The following is a 19308-nucleotide window of genomic DNA, read 5'->3' on the forward strand; positions in this document are numbered from 1 at the left end:
GAGGATGCTTTCCAGGCTCTTACTTTGGTCATGGCTCTCAGGCAGTCCAATAATTTTTAAATTATCTCTCCTGGATCTATTTTCCAGGTCAGTGGTTTTTCCCATGAGATATTTCACACTGCCTTCTATTCTTTCATTTGTTTGGATCTGTTTAACAGCATCTTGATTTCTCATAAAGTCATTAGCTTCCATTTGCTCCAATCTAATTCTGAAGCAATGATTCTCCTCAGTGAGCTTTTGAGATTCTTTTTCCATCTGGCAAATTCGACTTTTTAAGGCATTCTTCTCCTCATTGCCTTTTTGAGCCTCCTTTGCCATTTGAGTCAGTCTGTTTTTTAAGGTATTATTTTCTTCAGTCAGGCTGTTGACTCTCATTTCATAATTTTCTTGCATTGTTCTCATTTCTCTTCCCAATTTTTCCTCCACTTCTCTTATCTGCTTCTTAAGGTCCTCTATGGCCTGTAACCAGCTTGTATTTTCCTTTGAAGCTTATGGTGCAGGAGTTCTGACTTCACTGTTTTCCTCCTGTTCCATGCCTTGCTCCTTCTTATCCCCAAAATAGGAGTGTAATGTTGGAATCTTCTGTCTGCTTTGTTTCCTTTGCCTGCTCATTTTGCCACTCAATGATTTGACTTTTGGGCTTTTTGCCACAGTAGGACTCTGCCACCAGACAGGGGAGTTTTCGTCCCAAATGCTGGGGTTTTCTCAGCTGCCTGAGGTATTAGATGGGTGCCCTCTCTGAGGTCTCCACACGCTCTGGCAAGCTGGACACACACCCCAGGACCTCCATCCTAGACTGCAATCCAGATCCAAGCAGGTTAAAGCAAGAGCGATGACCCCTCAGACTGGTGCTTGGTCCCCCTACACTCTGCAGGCCAGGAGCTGAAGCCGCCACGTGGTGCTGGCAGGCTGTGCTGGCGTCTCAGCGGTTTCTCGCTCCGCGGGTAAAAGCCACGCACTCCCACTTCCTGGGTCCCAAAGTCCAGACTGCACTGGCCTCTCACCTTGTCCTTCGCATCTATGTATTGATAAATCTGGAAACGGCCACAGCTGCTGCTGATCTGGAGTCCCTCTGGCTGAGGGCTGGTCAGGCCTGCCCTGGGGCTAAAGCCTCGGAGTGGTACTGGGCTCGGCTCCCAGAGCGCTGCGCTGGCCGATTCCTGCTGACCTGCCGGGCTGTCCTCAGCGGGAGGTTAGCTTCTCTGTGTCATTTTGTGGGTTCTGCAGCTCCAAAGTTTGTTTAGAGTCCCCTTTTTACATGGATTGGGGATGGTGGAAGCCAGAGCCGCGGGAAGGTCGTGCTTCTACTCCAAATAGGCACATTCTTATGCTGATGTTAGAGCTGGAAATTGTGGAATTATGAGGAAATTATGTGGAATTATCTTAGAAAAGTCACAAAATCATTTATATTCTCTGACCTAAAAACATCATATTGCTACATAATATACATCTCAAAGAGGTAAAAAAAAACAGACTGACATGTGTCATATATAAAAATATTTATACTTTTAGAACCTATAAATATAGAGGGTGACTATTAATGAGAGAATGATTAAACTTATGTTACATAAATATAATGGATTATTATTACATTGTAAGAAATGATAAATATTAAGAATTCAAAGACATTCTGGCAGTATGGTACAGCGGTAAGGGTCCTGAACCTGGAGTTAAAAGAACTGGATTTCAGTTCTGACTTGACTACTTACTACCTGCTATATGACCTCAGAGAAGTCATTTAATCCCTCTGGTCCTCAGTTTTCTCACTGTAAAATAAGGCGGTTGAAATGGATACATGATTTAGATACAAAGGCTGATACTATAAGCATATTAGGAGAGCAAGGAAATAGTCTACCTGTCAGATTTATGGAGAACAAAGGAATTTATGGCCAAACAAGAAATAGAGCACATTATGAAATGCAAAATGGATAATTTTGAATACATTAAATTGAAAACAAATGAAGTCAATGTAACCAAGATTAGGAGGGAAGCAGAAAATTGAGAAAGAATTTTTACAACCACTGTCTCTGATAAAGGCCTCATTTCTAAAATATATAAGAAAACAAGTCATTCCCCAATTTATAAATGGTCAAAGGATATGAACGGGCAGTTTTCTGAGGAAGAAATTAAAGTCATCTATAGTCATATGAAAATATGCTCTAAATCACTGTTGATTAAAGAAATGCAAATCAAAACAACTCTTAGGTACCACATCACACCTATGAGATTGGCTAACATGACAAAACAAGAAAATGATAAATAATGGAGAAGATATGGGAAATTTGGAACACTAATTCATCGTTGGTGGAATTGTGAACTGATCCAACCATTCTGGAGAGCAATTTAGAACTATGCCCAAAGGACTATAAAACTGCATATACCCTTTGACCCAGCAATACCACTCTATCCCAAAGAGACCATAAAATGGGAAAAGGACCCAAATATACAAAAATATTTATAGTAGCTCTTTTTGTAGTGGCCAGAACTGGAAATTGAGGGGATGCCCATCAATTGGGGAATGGCTGAACAAGCTGTGGTATATGAATGTGATAGAATACTATTTTGCTATAGGAAATAATGAACAGGAGGACAAAAAAAAAAACCCAGAAAAACTTGCAGGAACTGATACCAAGTGAAGTGAGGAGAACCAGGAAAACATTGTACACAGCAACACCCATATTATTCAATGATTGACTTTGATAGTCTTAGCTCTTCTCAGCAATGCAAGGACCTAAAATAATTCCAAGACTCATAGTGGAAAATGCCATCCACATCCAGAGAAATATGGAGTCTGAATGCGGATCGAAGCACACTATTTGCTCTTTTTGCTTTTTTTTCCTTCTCAAGGTTCCTTCCCATTCATTCTAATTCTTCTAGACAACATGACTAATGTAAAAATATGTTTAATGTATGTAGAGCCTACTGCAGATTGCACACCATCTTGGGGAGGGGAGAATTGAGAGAGGCAGAGAAAATTTAAAACTTATGGAAGTAAATGCTGAAACCTAAAACTAAATAAATTTATTAAAAAAATAAAATTACTTTAAAAGGGGGGAAGGTTAGACTAGATGACCTTTCAAGTACCTTCCAACTCTAAATCTATAATTACATGATTCTATGATGCAGAGCAAAATAAGCAGAAATAAATTAACAATTTACAGAACAACCACAACGTCAAGAAAAACTCTAAAAAAAAAAAAAACTCTGATCAATAGTGACCAGACTAGATTTCAAAGGACAAAACTCTCCTGACACAAGAGTGGTGACATATAGCTACAGAATGAAGCAAACACTGTCCAACATAGTCAACAAGTTCACTTACTTTGCTTAACTACACTTCTTTTGTACAGAGAAGAGAGTGCCATTTGCACAGGGTAGTAACTAGGAAGTGACAGCAATATACACTTCAAGGCCTTAATAAAACATTTATTTTTAAATATCAAACATTAGAATTTATGGCTGTTCCTAAAAAAAATAAAATAAAAACTGAACCTATGCCAAAGCTACAGGATGTTGGCTGGGAAGTTCAAGCCTTTGAAGAGACGAATAAGCCAAGACCTTTCCTAAAACTTAAAAAATAAAATCCAGATGTTTTATGTATTCATGTATTGCTGCTCTTTGCTCAATGTCTCCATCTGCAGCAAATTCGGGTTAGGAGATGGAGCCACTAATTACATATGCGTAAGCAGGACTAATTTTAAGTAAACATATTATAAATAGTCAATAGAAATGTGTTCAGTCATGCTAATGAACACTGAGAAAGTACACACTACTTTACTAAAACAAACAGCTTTCCAGTTTTTAAGTGCTATATGGATTACAACAAACTACATTTTAAATTAATTACAATATTTTTCTTTTATTTTTTCCCTCTTGCCTAATTTAACAAAACTTTGGCATATGATTTAGGTACTGAACATTAGTCACTGAAAAAGATCTGGATCTACAAACTGACCAAAAGGATTATCTTGGAAAACAATTACCTTCTAAGTCACTGGCATCAAGCTTAAACAGAGATAGTGAATTATATACAAGTATCCCTGCAGGCCACACATTGACTCAGTCTTAAAATATAACATTTATGTTTTATCATATTTTTATTTATTTTATTAAACATTTCCCAATTACATTTTAAGCCACCTGGGCATCTAACCTACCTGTGTTTCTGACACTTTGGCTCCAAGTGTCTTCTAAGTGGAAACTGGATTACTACCAGCCAGTGATGTTGGAAAGGTTGTGTGATAAATTAGAAGAGCACTGGGTCTCTGGAATCAATAGACCTGGGTTCAAATCATGCTTCTGACTTTTAATACCTGTGTGACCTTGGATAAGTCACAATGTCCCCAGGCCTTAATTTTCTCATCTGAAAAAAATGAGAGATTTGACCTGGGTGGTTACTAATATCCCTTCCAGTTCTAGATTCATGATTTGTTTCAGATTTTTTTCAAATTAAGACACTGTAGTTCCTAAAGTAAAAGAAAAAGCACAAGCAATTGCAAAAGTGGGTACTTAAGGAATTTTCGAGGGTTATTTGGATAAAACTATTTTCTATAATTAGGTACCACCTTCCTGGGCACAAGTTATGGTTACCTAATGGAGGACAGTTTTTAAAATGAAAGTACTTAAGTTGACTTTCACTAAATTAACCTTTTAATATCTGAATTAAACCTTAAATTTTCCTTAACTAAATGCCCTGAGACAGAGCATTCCTCTACTCTCTCCCCACAGCACTTCTCCTTTTATACTATAGTATGTCGCCCTTCCTCCATTAGGCTCTCATCTGATGCCTCATTGTGATTGGCATATGATTCTGGGTTCTCAAGAGCTGTGCTAGTAAAACATGGCTATCCTGGTAGGTCCTATCAAGTTGGAAAGGCTTTAGGTCTGAGTCTGGCAACTGAAGTATGTTTCCCAAAGACTAGTCCAGCTAAGTTTGAAGAGTCTCATCATTAGGAAAGACCACTTGGTTTAGAGTCAGATGTTCACAAGGACCATAGGTCCAAATCCTGGCTTGCTGCCTATGACACACTGGATAAGTCACTTGATCTCTCTTTAGGCTCTATGAAATTTCATCCTCTATGAAATTAAATGGTTGGATCAGGTAACAGATTCTTTTGTGTGTGTGTCTTTCTTTTTTTTTTCTTTTCTTTTTTCAAATGCTTTATTAACTTCTGATTTACATAATTCATTTCCACCAGATTTTGAGTTACAAATTTTCTCCCCGTTTTTCCCCTACCCACCGCCCCAAGATAGCAGTCCCACAGGATATCCCCTCCTCCAATCTGCTCTCTCCCATATTTTCTCCCATACCCCTTTCGACTTTTCCAGTAGGGCATGGTGGATCTCTATGCCCAAGTGCCTGTATATTTTATTTCCCAATTACATGTAAAATAGTATTAATAATAGTAGATACATACATTTAAATATTTGATTTTAAAACTTTGAATTCCAAATTCATTCCCTTCCTCCCTTGTCACCCACCCTTACTGGGAAGATAAGCAGTTCAGTATAGGTTGTACATATGTAGCTAATGCAAAACAATAACATAGGAGATATATTGTAAAAGACTGACTATATTTCCCTCCATCCTATCACACCTCCCTCTTGTTCTATTCTCTACTTTGATCCCGTCTAAAGTGGATGCTTCCAACTCCCCTCCCCCCCAGCCTGCCCTCCCTTCCATCATCCCCCCACTCAACCCCTTCCCCCCTACTCTCCTGTAGGGTGAGATACCCTATTTAGTGTGTATTTAATTCACCCCCCAAGCCAAATTCAATGAGAATAAGGTTGACCCATTCCCTTTTGCCTTCCTATTCTTCCCCTCCACTGCAACCATTTTCCCTTGCTTCTTCTATATGAAACAGTTTACCCCATTCTGTCTCTCCCCATCTCCTCTCATATTCCTCTCTCACCTCTTAATTTCACCTTTTAAGTATCATCCCTTCCTATTAAATTGGTCCTGTACCCTCTATGTATACCTGTAAACATATATACACACATTCACATATGTATTCATATGTCCATATACCCTTATATATGGACATATATATAGACATATATATATATATATATATTTCTCTTCCCTTCAACTATTTTCATACTGAGAAAAGTTTCATCAGGTACAATTATTGTTTTTCCATATAGGAATGTTAATAGTTCAACTCTGGTTAAGTTCCTTATGATTTCTTTTCCCTGTTTACCTTCTCATGCTTCTCTTGCTTCTTGTATCTGAATGTCAAATCCTTGAAAGTTCTCTATTCCATTGAATGACCATAATTTCCCCTGAAACATGATACCCAGTTTTTCTGGGTAGGTGATTCTTGGTTTTAATCCCAGCTCCTTTGACCTCTGGAATATCATATTCCAAGCCCTTCAATCCCTCAGTGCAGAAGCTGCCAGATCCTGGGTAATCCTGATTGTATTTCCACAATATTCAAATTGTTTCTTCCTGGCTGCTTGTAATATTCTCTCCTTAATCTGGGAATTCTGGAACCTGGCTATAATATTCCTAGGAGTTTTCTTTTGGGGATCTTTTTCAGTAGGTGATCAGTTGATTCTTTCAACCTCTATTTTGCCCTCTGGTTCTAAAACATCAGGGCAGTTTTCTTTGAGAACTTCCTGGAGGATGATTTCTAGGTTCTTACTTTGATCATGGCTTTCAGGTAGTCCAATAATTTTTAAATTATCTCTCCTGGATCTACTTTCCAGGTCAGTAGTTTTTCCCATGAGATATTCACATTGCCTTCTATTCTTTCATTTGTTTGGATCTGTTTAACAGCATCTTGATTTCTCATAAAGTCATTAGCTACCATTTGCTCCAATTTAATTCTGAAGCAATGATTCCCCTAAGTGAGCTTTTGAGATTCTTTTTCCATGTGTCAAATTTGGCTTTTTAAGGCATTCTTCTCCTCATTGTCTTTTTGAGCCTCTTTTGCCATTTGAGTTAGTCTGTTTTTTAAGGAGTTATTTTCCTCAGTCAGGCTGTTAACTCTCATTTCGTAATTTTCTTGCATTGTTCTCATTTCTCTCCCCAACTTTTCCTCCACTTCTCTTATCTGCTTCTTAAGGTCCTCTATGGCCTGTAACCAGCTTGTATTTTCCTTTCAAGCTTCTGGTGCAGGAGTTCTGACTTCACTGTCTTCCTCCTGTTCCATGCTTTGCTCCTTTTTGTCCCCAAAATAGGAGTCTGATGTTGGAATCTTCTGTCTGCTTTGTTTGCTTTGCCTGGTCATGTTGTCCCTCAGTCACTTGACCCCTGGGCTTTTTGCTACAGTAGGACTCTGCCATCAGACAGGGGAGCTTTTGTCCCAAATGCTGGGGTTTTCTCAGCTGCCAGAGGTATTAGATGGGTGCCCTCTCTGAGGTCTCCACACTCTCTGGCAAGTTGGACACACACACCAGAACCCCCACCCTAGACTGCAATCCAGATCCAAGCAGCTTAAAGCAAGAGCGATTACCCCTCAGACTGGTAGCTCAGTCCCCCAACACTCTGTAGGCCAGGAGCTGAAGCTGCCAAGTGGTGCTGGCTGTGCCGGGGTTCTCAGTGGCTTCTAGCCCCAGGAGCAAAAGCCGATGCACTCCCAATTACTGGGTCCCAAAGTCCAGACTGCACTGACCTCTCACTTTGTCCTTCGCATCTATGTGTTGATAATTCTGGAAACGGCCACAGCTGCTGCTGATCTGGAGTCCCTCCTGCCAGTGGCTGGTCATACCCACCCTGGGGCTAAAACCTCTGGCTCACGCAGGTCTGGGCTTGGCTTCCAGAGTGCTGGGCTGTTCTCAGTGGGAGGTTAGCTTCTCTGTGTCTTTTTGTGGGTTCTGCAGCTCTAAAATTTGTTCAGAGTCCCCTTTTTACATTGATTGGGGAAGGTGGAAGCCAGAGCTGCTTGGAGTTCCTGCTTCTCCACCATCTTGACTCCACCCCGCCCAGGTAACAGATTCTTAAACCGGGGGGGGGGGGGGGAAGGGGGGGAAGGGGGGTGGCGACAATTAACTTGTTTCCCTTTAATATTTTTACAACTGTATTTCAATTTCAATACAACTGGTTTTCTTTATAGTTTCAAGTGTTTTATGTATTTAAAAACATTATTCTGAGAAGGGGTCCAGAGTTTTCATTGAGACTACCAAAGGGGTCCATGACACACAAAAAACGTTAAGAACCTCTGGACTAGCCAATAACTAAGGTTCCTTCCAAATTGTATCTTTGGCCAGAGAAGCACTGATATTTTAACAACTCATCTACTAAGGTGTAGAGAGGTGGAAATTTTTTAAATTTTAATTTTAAATTAAATGCTGAAAAATGAACATTTCTACACACCAAGTAGAACACAAGAAGAAGACTGCTTATGGAAAAGTGAATCTTTTTAATAGTGTTCACTTCAAAAAATAACATATTCAGCACGTTTCTTTCAAAATCAATCTACTTGTATGTGCTTCTTTCTGACCTGCCTTCTATTCCCCCATGTGCCTTTTTAGAAATGTTTCAATGGCCCTCTTCTTTACAAAAACAAAAATAACAAAACTTTGAGCAATATGACCTGTCATCAGAGAAGTGGGTTTTTTATTATTTATTTTTAGTTTTCAACATTCATTTCCACAAGATTTTGAGTTCCAAATCTTCCCCCATCTCTCCCTTCCCCCCCTAACCCCAAGATGGCATGCATTCTGATTACCCCTTCTAACAGTCTGCTGTCCTTTCTATCATGCCCCCTTCTTATCCCTTCCACCCTTATTGTCTTGCAATTCAATATAGTTATACATGTGTAGTTATGCAAAACACTTCCATAAGTCATGTTGTGAAAAACTAACTGTATTTCCCTCCATCCTATCCTGCCCCCCACTTATTCTATTTTCTCCTTTGACCCTGTCCCTTTTCAAGTGTTTTCTTCTGACTACCCCCTCCCCCAATCTGCCCTCCCTTCTATGATATCACCCCACTTTTAACCCCTTCCCCCTTACTTTCCCATAGGGTAAGATCCAATTGAATGTGTATAATATTCCCTCCTTAAGCAAAATCCGATGAGACTAAGGTTCACTCATTCTCTTTCACCTCCCCCCTCTTCCCCTTCACTGTGAAACCTTTTTCTTGCCTATTTTATGTAAGATACTTTACCCCATTCTATCTCTTCCTTTCTCCTCCCAATATATTCCTCTCTCATCCCTTAATTTTATTTTATTTTTTTAGATATCATCCCTTCATATTCAACTCACTGTGTGCCATCTACCTGTCTGTATTTTTTCCAAGTACCCAAATACTGAGAAAGGTCTCATGAGTCACAAATATCATCTTTCCATGTAGGAATGTAAACAGTTCAACTTTAATAAGTCCCTTATGATTTCTCTTTCCTGTTTACCTTTTCATGTTTCTTGTATTTGAAAGTCAAATTTTCTATTCAGCTCTTCTCTTTTAATCAAGAATGCTTGAAGGTCTTCTATTTCATTGAATTTCCATTTTTTCCTCTGAAGCAATATACTCAGTTTTGCTAGGTGATTCTTGGTTTTAATTTTAGCTCCTTTGCCTTCTGGAATGTCATATTCCAAACCCTTTGATCCCGTAATGTAGAACTGCTAGATCTTGTGTTATCCTGATTGTATTTCCACAATACTCGAATTGTTTCTTTCTGGATACACACAATATTTTCTTCTTGACCTGGAAACTATAGAATTTGGCTACAATATTTTTGAAATTTTCCTTTTGAGATCTCTTTCAAGAGGTGATCAGTGGATTCTTTCCATTTCTATTTTACACTCTGGTTCTAGAATATCAGGGCAGTTTTGTTGATAATTTCTTGAAAGATGACATCTAGGCTATTTTTTTGATCATGGCTTTCTGGCAGTCCAATAATTTTTGAATTATCTCTCCTGGATCTACTTTCAAGGTGAATGGTTTTTCCGATGACATATTTTCACATTGTCTTCTATTTTTTCATTCTTTTGATTCTGTTTTATGATTGTTTGATTTCTCATAAACTCGTTAGCTTCCATTTGCTCCATTCTAATTTTGAAGGAATTATTTTCTTCAGTGAGCTTTTGGACTTCCTTTTCCATTTGGCCAATTCTGAATTTTAAAGCATTCTTCTTTTTATTGGCTTTTTGAATCTCTTTTGCCATTTGGGTTAGTCTATTTTTTAGGGTGTTATTTTCTTCAGTACTTTTTTGACTCGTTTTTCATGCATCACTCTCATTTCTCTTCCCAATTTTTCCTCTGCTTCTCTTACTTGATTTTCAAAATCCTTTTTGATCTCTTCCATGGCCTTTGACTAATTCATATTTTCATATTTTTCTTGGAGGATTTTGATGCTGGACCTTTGACTTTGTTGTCTTTTTCTGGTTGTATGTTTTGATCTTCTTTGTCACCAAAGCAAGATTCTATAGTCCGAGGTTTTTTTATGCTGTTTGTACATCTTCCCAATCAAATACTTGACTTTTTAGCTCTCTGTCAGGGTAGGACTCTGCTTTGGGGGGGAGGATTAAGGGGAGGTATACTGTCCCAGGCTTCAGGGGTTTTGTATCAGTTGCTCAATCCCTCACCATCTGTAGGCCTAGACATCTGGAAGCAGCTGCTGCTGTTGCTGCTGCTGCCACCTCTGCCACCCTGAGGCTGGGGTTGGACCCCAACCAGACCGAATTCCTCTTTCACCCAGGTCCCAGAGAGTTTTCCCACTGACCTTCTATGCTGTCTTTGGCCTTTGTGGATTGAGAAGCCTAGAAACAGCCACAGCTGCAGTGATTCAGTCCCCTGTTGCCTGCTCCAGCCCCGGCACAGCCAGCATGGCCCATACCAGACTTTGATCCACTCCAAGTCTAGTGGGATAGACTTTTCTTGTCATCCTTCCAGGATGTCTTGGGCTGGAGATTTGCTTTACTCTGTCATTTTGTGAATTCTGTAGCTCTACAATTTGTTTAGAGTCATTTTTTACAGGTATTTGGAGGGGTTTGGGGGAAACTTGGCTCCACCCTCAGAAGTGGTCTTTATTCCATGACAATTCATGTGGAAAAAAAGGAGAGGCAAAGGAAGAGAATTCTTAGCAGGGCATGGCTAAAGGAAAAGAATACTGCAGTGGTATGGCCCTTGGTGGGTTTACTCCACAAGCCCAGCTTATCACCAATTGTCTAAACATATATCTCATGGGTCATGAACAGCATGTCTGGGTTCCCAATTATCAGGGTTTAATTATAAGTAAACTGTTTAGTAAGAATGAAGTCTTATACTTGAAATTTTTTTTTTAAATCAGTCTTACAGGCACAGAATGGGGGGGGGGAATTGAATAGAAAGCTGTTTATCTGAGAAAGATGTAGGAAGAGTTTTAGTGGACTTTTGAAGCAGCAGCATGAGTCAACATTGCCTCAAACACTAATGTGATCTTGGGCTTCCTGAAGAAAGGCATAGTAACTGGAATTAGGGAAGTGAGTATTCCCAGTATTCTGCTCTGGTCAGACCACATTCAGAATACTGTTTGCTTCTGGCTTTCTCTCTTCAGGCCTTCAACTGATAAACTGGAGAGCATCCAGAGAGTGGCAATCAAGATGAAGAATCTCAAATAACTAGCGATATTTCAAGGGGAAAAGAGAAGACTGAGGGCACTTAGAAGCAGGGCTCAGATATTCCACAGGCCATCATGTACAAGTCAGACTGTTACTTTTTTTTTCACCTTGGCTCCAGTGGGCAGAGGAGGGGCCATAAGTAGAAACTTCAAAGAGGAACATTTAGTATTGATGTAAGGGAGGGGAGAGCATTCCTAACAATTCAAGCAACTCAAACACAGAATGGGCTGCTTCAGGAGGTAACATTTTCTCTTTACTAAAGGTTTTCATTAAATGGTTGGGTGAGCACTTGTCAGGAACATTTTAGATGGGGTGACTCCCGTGTTCAGGGAAGGGTTGGACTGATTCCAAGGTTCTGTAACTTGCATGTCTTTGCGTAATACTCAGAACTCTTACTGCTACCCCTTGTACACAAGCAGGATGGCAAGACCAGAACCCTGGATCCCTTCTCTGACACTAAGTTGTGTAATGATGAGCAAGGTGCTTCACCTCTCTGTGACTCAATTTCTTCCTCTGCAAAATGGGGACAATGATTCTTATATTACCTGAGCAAAGGGTAACTATTAGAAAGGTACTTTTAAGTGCTACAGAAATACAAGCAATCAGTATTACATCAGGAGTTTCTGAACCATATCAACGGAGGGATGACAAACTTCCCAACCATTTGTGACCCGACAAGTTCCTCGACGCCTATTGAACTGATCTCCCTCCACTCCCTCGTCCCTTCCATCTCTCGATCCTTTCCCCTCCACTCACTAATGAGTCTTCTGTTCTTCTCTATACATATGACTCCTAAAAATGTATCACTTGGTTTCAACTATTTTCTCTATTCTAGTGATTTACATATTTGCAGCAAATAAAAACAAATGAGTTTCTATCTCATACCCATCAAGATCTGAAAAGATGAAAAATGAGGAGAATAACAACTTCCCAGATTGCTCTGCTGATCTGACCTTTTTATAACTACCTACAGAGACAAAATGATAGAGTACAAAGGTATAAGAGACCTGGGTTCAAATCTCAGCTCTGACATTTATTAACTGTGGTCAAAGGAAACTCACTTTCATTTTCTGTCCCTCAATTTCCTCACCTGTAAAACAAAAAAAATAATATTTACACTTATTCTTCCACTACAAATATTCTTCTGATGAAAGAGATGGAATATTTCAGCAATCTCTGAAAACTGAAGATCCCCAAAAGGGAAATGCGAAGGTTTGTGTTGAACATAAGCAGATCTTATGAATGAAGAATTAAGTTGTGAAAGTGAGGCAAAAGATCTTACCTGCAAAACATATGCCTGAGTGTATGTGTGGGAAATATATGTGCATGTAAATGAATGTATATACATATATGTGTGTATGTATACACATATATAAATACATGTGTGTGTACACACATACATGACACATACTGTGAGAGCTATAACCAATGGACAGTTCTCACACTTTAGTAATACCCACACAGTGTCCAAAAAAAATGTGAAAAAGTGCTACCACCCAGCACAATAGATGGACCCCCTATGGCATATTTGTGGAAAGAGATGGATGAAAAGTTACAGAGCATGAGCAGGTATGCACGGACTGTGATTTGGATCACTAAAGGGAGTGCTCACACTGATAAGATCATGTAAGCACAACAAAGGTATGAGCAAAGTAGTCTACTAAGCTTCTTAGTCATGTGACAATGGAGAAGACATTTCTCATTGACCTTTTTGTCTATTTCAGTAAAGTAGAGATGACAGCACTCACAATATATAGTGTCCCAAAAGTGAGGGTTGATAAGAGGAATGTAATAGTATAAACCCTAAAATACCAATACAAATGTGAGCAATTATCATTTTCTTGCTCTGGGCATCAGTTTATCCTTATAAAAAAATAAAAAGGTTGTACTAGATCAGAGGTTGGCAAACTATGGCCCAACTATGGCCAATATGACTCACTACCTGTTTTTGGATGGCCACAAGCCAAGAATGGTTTTTACATTTGAAATCATTCTTAGCATACGCCTATATAAAAACAGGTAGCAGGCCAAATTTGGCCCTCAGCTTCTGGATTAAATGATCTCTAATGTCCATTAAAATAGCCATGTGGTACAGTGGAAAGGACACTTTAGATTAGGAGTCAGAGGATCCGGGTTCAAACCCTGGCTTGGCACCTTATAACACTGAGCAATTTACTCAACCTTTTTGGGCCTCGGTATTCTCATTACGAGATGGCTAGGTAGGACAGTAGGTAAAATGCCAGACTTGAATTCAAGAAGTCTTGAGTTAAATCTTGCCTCAGACACTAACTAACTATGTGATTCTAGGTAAGTCACGTAACCTTTCCCAGCCTCATCTACCAAAAAAGGATAAGAAGAGCATTACACTGGGGATCAAATATGAGATAATAAATGTAAAACACTTTGCAAATCTTAAAGTTAATTATCATTATAGTTATTTTTATCTATTGCATGAGGAGTTGGGCCAGATGACCTCTGAAGTCCCTTACAACTCTAAATCCAATGACTGTTATATCGCTCACTTTGGTATTTCTTTACATACTTGTGTTATATTACAATTTTGTTATATTCCATACACACACAGAGACATACGTATCTATACATATATATGTATATATACATACATATATATACACACACATACATATATATGGAGAGGAATACACACATATATGTATATCTTGTATCATTAGTAATGCTGTAAGCTCCCTGAAAGGCATTATTAATTTCCTTTGTACTTCCCATAGCAACAATACATATTTCCACACATTCTTCTATTAGGAAAACATTTATTAAACACCTACTGTATGCAGAGAACTAGATATGCAATGTGCAGACTCAGGCACAAAGTTTGAATGACACATTTTTATCAGTATAATACACTTCCCTGTACATATGAGACTGAGCAAAAGAAGAGAGCACAGCACGACTTTGATATTTGATATTGCAGGCGAGGTCCTATCTACAAAATGATCAAGAAATAATTTGGTTTTGCCCCAATGATACATGGTGATTCCCCTCTCCCCTAGGGTTCTTCAAATCAGCAGATAAGTTAATCCAATCAGGCCACATCAAATGGAGCTTTCAAATTTCAGGAGAGTGATCTAACAAATTATCACTTCCAGAACACTAAGTAGCCTTTTAAAAATCAATGTACTTCTAAGAAGTCAACAGTCAGCTCCTACAGGACCCTAGGATTTATAACTAGAATGGGCAACAGAAATCATCTAGTGTAATACTTTCTCTTTATAGATGAAGAAACTCGGGCCCAAGGAAGTGAAATAATTAGCAAGCAGTTACACAGACAGTTGCAGAGCTGGGATTCATATTCAGCTCCTCTGGGATTCAAACTCAGCCACTCCAATGCTATCTAATACTCTTGTATATAACAGTCTCCCGAAGTATGCTCAACCAGGGAATGGGTACACTACATGAAAAGTATTCTGTATTATTATTAGTACATGTGAAAACCCATTATAAATATTATAACAAACAAAAAGTCAAGTAAAACAATGATTCATTTCAAGCAATATTCTCTCCACTAAAATCGGACAACTTGCACTGTCCCTGAGAGTATCTTGTACCTCATTTTGGTCTGTGAACACAATATCACAAGGAAACCTTTCTAACAATTAGAGCTATCCCCAAATGGAATGGGTTGCCTTGAAAAGTCATTTGAAGTTTTCCATTAAAGGGCAGATGACATCTTGCTTGGGAATTTTTTAAGGGGATTATTATTGTGGCCTCAAGATGGCTTCTGAGGTTCTTCCAACTCTAAGATTCAGGGATTATGCATATCCTATGGTCTTGTGTACTCAAACTTCAAAAAAGAGCCCTTTGCCTTATAATTACATTAAATATTGAAAATGTATTGATGAGATCAAGACTCAAATAAAATATCAAAATCCTCTCCTTTTAAAGGACTATCTCAAAAACCACCTCTACCATGAAGCCTGAATGGGTCTCTCCAATTCAACAAGAATTTTTTAAAAATATTTCTTAGCATGACATTTTTTAAATCAATTAATTAGTTAATTTTTAATTTTCAATAATCACTTTTATAAGATTTTGAGTTCTAAATTTTCCCCTCTCCCCAAGATGGCATGCAATCTGATATAGGCTAAACATACACAATTATATTAAACATATTTCCACATTAGTCATTCACCAAGAATCTATTAAGAATCAGAGATACAAAAACAAAATGACAGAAGTCCCTGACCTCAAAAGAGCTTATATCCTACAAAAGTGGACGACACAAGCACATAGACAGAAATATAAGGTAATTTAAGGAAGAGAAGAACATTAACAACTAGGACATTCAATTAAGGTCATAGTAGTGAGCTGAACATTGAAGGAAAGAAAAGAGTCAAAGAGGCAAAGGGTAAGGAGTGCACTGGGGCAGGGGGAGAGTCAGCTTTACAGATGTATAAAGAACATCAACATAAAGTGATATGTAGCAGTCCCATCTGGCGAGTACTTAGTATGTAAGAAGGAGTGCAACAAGAAATAGTGAAAAGAGAGTCTGAAGCCAGATTACGGAGGGTCTTAAATGTTAAACTAAGGGATTTATATTTTATCCAAAGATGAAAGTAAACTGGGGAATGGCATAGGAAGATGATTTTGGCTGCTAATCAGAGTGGGTTGGAGAGGTAAAAGGCTGGAAGCAGAGACCAATCAATAGGAGAGTTGGGAGTCGTCTGAATAGAGATAATAACCAAACCCATGGGGCTGATGAGAACACCAAGACTGAGGTATAGAGAATAAAGAGGACCCAACCTGGAGACACTAAGTTGGGGGTGTGGAAAATGGATGATAACCAGCACAGGAGACTGAGGAATTGTCACACAGTAGAAGGGATCAGCAGTATCCAGAAGCCACAGAGAAGTGGAAGGAGTAAGGAAAGGCCACTGGATTTAGGAGCTAAAACATCATGAGTGCTCTTGGAGGGAGCAGTTTCAGTCAACAGGTAGAACAGCTGGAAGTCATACTGTAAGGGACTAAAAAGTGAGCAAGAAGAGTTTTTCCTAGGAATTTGGCTGTGAAAAGGAAGGCAGGGACATCAGGGTGAGGGGATGGCAGGGTCAGTTGAAGGTTTTTCAGTGTAATGGAGAGTAAACAGCAGGCCCCTGGTCCGTGCTGTGTAAAGCACACCTTCTGGAATACTGGGCCTCATTCCTGCCTCTGTACATTGGAACAAGTGAACTGTCCTGCCTAAAAAGCACTCCTTTTTCACTTAGGGGGAAACACAAGGTTCAACACTAAAAAGCTTTTTGCTTTGGGATGATGCAGTAAAGCCAGAATAGCTGAAGGGTGGGAGGCTAAATCAAAGCTGTATCAGGGAGGATTGACCACCAAGCCAGGAGAAATGACTCGCTCTGCAGACCTTAAAGGGAATGACCTCATCCTCTAGAGAGACCTTTCTGTCTTCCTCTCTGCTGTCTGTGCCTCTATTATTATGGCAGGAAGAGGGACCACCCTTCTCCCACATTGGCAGCATGATGGCTTCTAATACATGGTAGAAAAGGCATGTATGCACTTAGGAAAACTTGAAATTGGATCTCAAAGACCCAGCTGCTGCTTCTGCCTTGTGCTTCTTCCCTTATATCCTGAGTCATCTCTAGTCATCCTGATGAATGTCAGGTCACTGCATCCAGATGGCTCTGGAGGAGAAAGCGAGGTTGGTGACCTCAGCTCTCCCTCATTCAAATCAAAGTCAAAAGTCATGTCAGCATTTTCCTGATGCTACGATCCTTTTCAAAAACAAAGCACAAACATAACCTGTGAGTAGACCGAGCTGCCTGAATGCGGACCCAGCTAGTTAGGTAACTCAGTTCATCCTCTTCCTCTCTCCTTCTTCTCTCCAAAGGAAGGTAAAATTTGAAGGCCAGAAGCTGCCCACTTAACTTGGGGTTCACTGACTAGATTCCTTCCTTCCTTCTTTCCTTTCTTTCTTCTTTCACAAAACCTCAAACCCAGTTCACTCTGAAGCTCATAGATTAGACCATAATAGGTCCCGGCCCAGACTCCCTCCTGGTTTAGTGTGAATGTCACTGGTAACTGTTTCTCTTTGAACAGCAACCCTGAGGGTCTTCCCCTCCCAGCTTGATTTTTTTTTTCTAATTAAAGAGGCCATCCCTTCACTCACTTCTTAAAGAGGCCTATTCACTGAATACCTAATACTCATTCTAAGTGGGTACCTGACAAGGCCTTAACCTACAAGGGCCAGGGTCTCCCATTGCATCCTGAGCCATCTCCAGTCATCCTGATGGATCTCTGATCATTGGATCCAGATAGTTCTAGAAGAGAAAGTGAGGCAGGTGACCTTGTACAGCCCTCTTTCACTCAAATCAAAGTCAGCTGCAAGTTGTGCTATCATTTCCCTGATGCCATGGTCCTCTTTAAGAACGAAGGACAAATACAACTAGTGACTGAGCAGGGATCCAGAGATGGCTATTTCTAGCCTTAGAAGTTGTTCCCTGAGTTTTAGAGTCTGGGAGCTGCTGTGTCCTCAGTCGCTGCCAGGTGCACTGCACTTTCAGAGGACCATCCAGTAACTATGATTGCACTTCTTTGAAAAGATGGCCAGAGGTAAAAAGGCGGGACCCAACACAGAATGACTTCCCATAAGACAAGGAACTAGAAGGATGTTCAGACAATGAAAAACTGACATGAAGGTGAAATGCTGATTCAGCAGTCCAACAAAATGCATCATGTTTTTGATGTTTTAACTATCAAACTCCAGGGAGGGTATTACAGCAGCTGTAAATTATTACTGCTGTTTGTTAAAATCTTTGTTAATGCTTGCTTGTGAGTCTTTTTTGTTAAGCATTTCTTTTATGTAAAGGAAGTCAATACCTATCCTATACTTGATTTTGTCTCACCGTTTTGGGGGAGAATCCTAAAAATAAGCTTTAACTGATTCTCTCTAGAGCTCTGGGGTAGAGACATAAAGAGCCAGAGTTCAAGAAAGCCTACATCCCCTCCTTAGAAGCCATGTTTATTTACAACTGAACCTAGTTCATACTTGTACATGTTTACAGGAAACCTGACGAGGAGCCAGTAAATCAGGAGAGAGTAAAGATGAGAAGAGGGAAAGACTGAAGGACTAGGACCCTGGAGGAGGCAAAAGGGATGGAATCAAGAGCATGGGTAGAGAGCCTGGTCTTGACACAGAGACAGTTCACCATGTCCTTGGAGATGAGAGCAAAAGAAAAGGGAATATGAGGTGATGTAGATGGGGTTTTGAGGTACAGAATGGGGGAAGGAGAAAGCTCATGGCAGAAAAAGGTCTTGAATTACCATAGTGGGGATGTGTTATGGATATGGTAACTTAAGATCTTCTGGGCCCCTAGGCTCTTTGATAGGCTTAAGAGAATCTGAGAACCTTCCATGATTTAAAAATGCACTCTGCCCCCTAATAGGCTGAATGTGGTAACATAGAGCCTGTGGCAGGAGGCTTGTTTTTCAGGAATGCCCACACCTTGATACTTTGTGATTGGGCAGTGAGTCAAGAGGGTTGTCACATTCTCTGAGCCAGGAGAAGGCTATCTATACCCTGATGTGAGATTTTGTTTTGGGGCTCACTTTGAGAAGAATTGTGTGATTTGACCAGATGAGATTCTGGGCAGCCGTTGAGCCCCCTGGCTTTGAAAACCCAGATGTTGGTGCTTCCCTCTCTGGTAACTGTGACTAGGTATGGATGTAATGGTCAGACAGCCAGAAGCCCTGTCTGCTGATCTGTTCCTCTGTCTGCTTGTATTC

General features: G+C 39.8%; 1 protein-coding gene across 7 annotated transcripts in view; it reads right to left on the reverse strand.

Annotated features, from left to right (window-relative positions):
* The window catches only part of MVB12B (multivesicular body subunit 12B), a 324028-nt gene that overhangs the window by 215565 nt on the left and 89155 nt on the right, over nt 1-19308 (reverse strand). Inside the window, exon 2 of one of the 7 annotated variants that reach the window (XM_069082729.1) lies at nt 4158-4363. The exons of the other annotated variants lie outside the window; for them this stretch is intronic. The gene's annotated coding sequence lies outside the window, so the exon portion shown is untranslated. The remainder of the gene's footprint in view (nt 1-4157; nt 4364-19308) is intronic. 7 annotated transcript variants of the gene reach the window in all.

Source organism: Petaurus breviceps, unplaced genomic scaffold, assembly GCF_028583685.1.
Source record: "Petaurus breviceps papuanus isolate PSGF00001 unplaced genomic scaffold, PetGlider_PUasm1.0 171, whole genome shotgun sequence".
Lineage (NCBI taxonomy): Eukaryota > Metazoa > Chordata > Mammalia > Diprotodontia > Petauridae > Petaurus > Petaurus breviceps.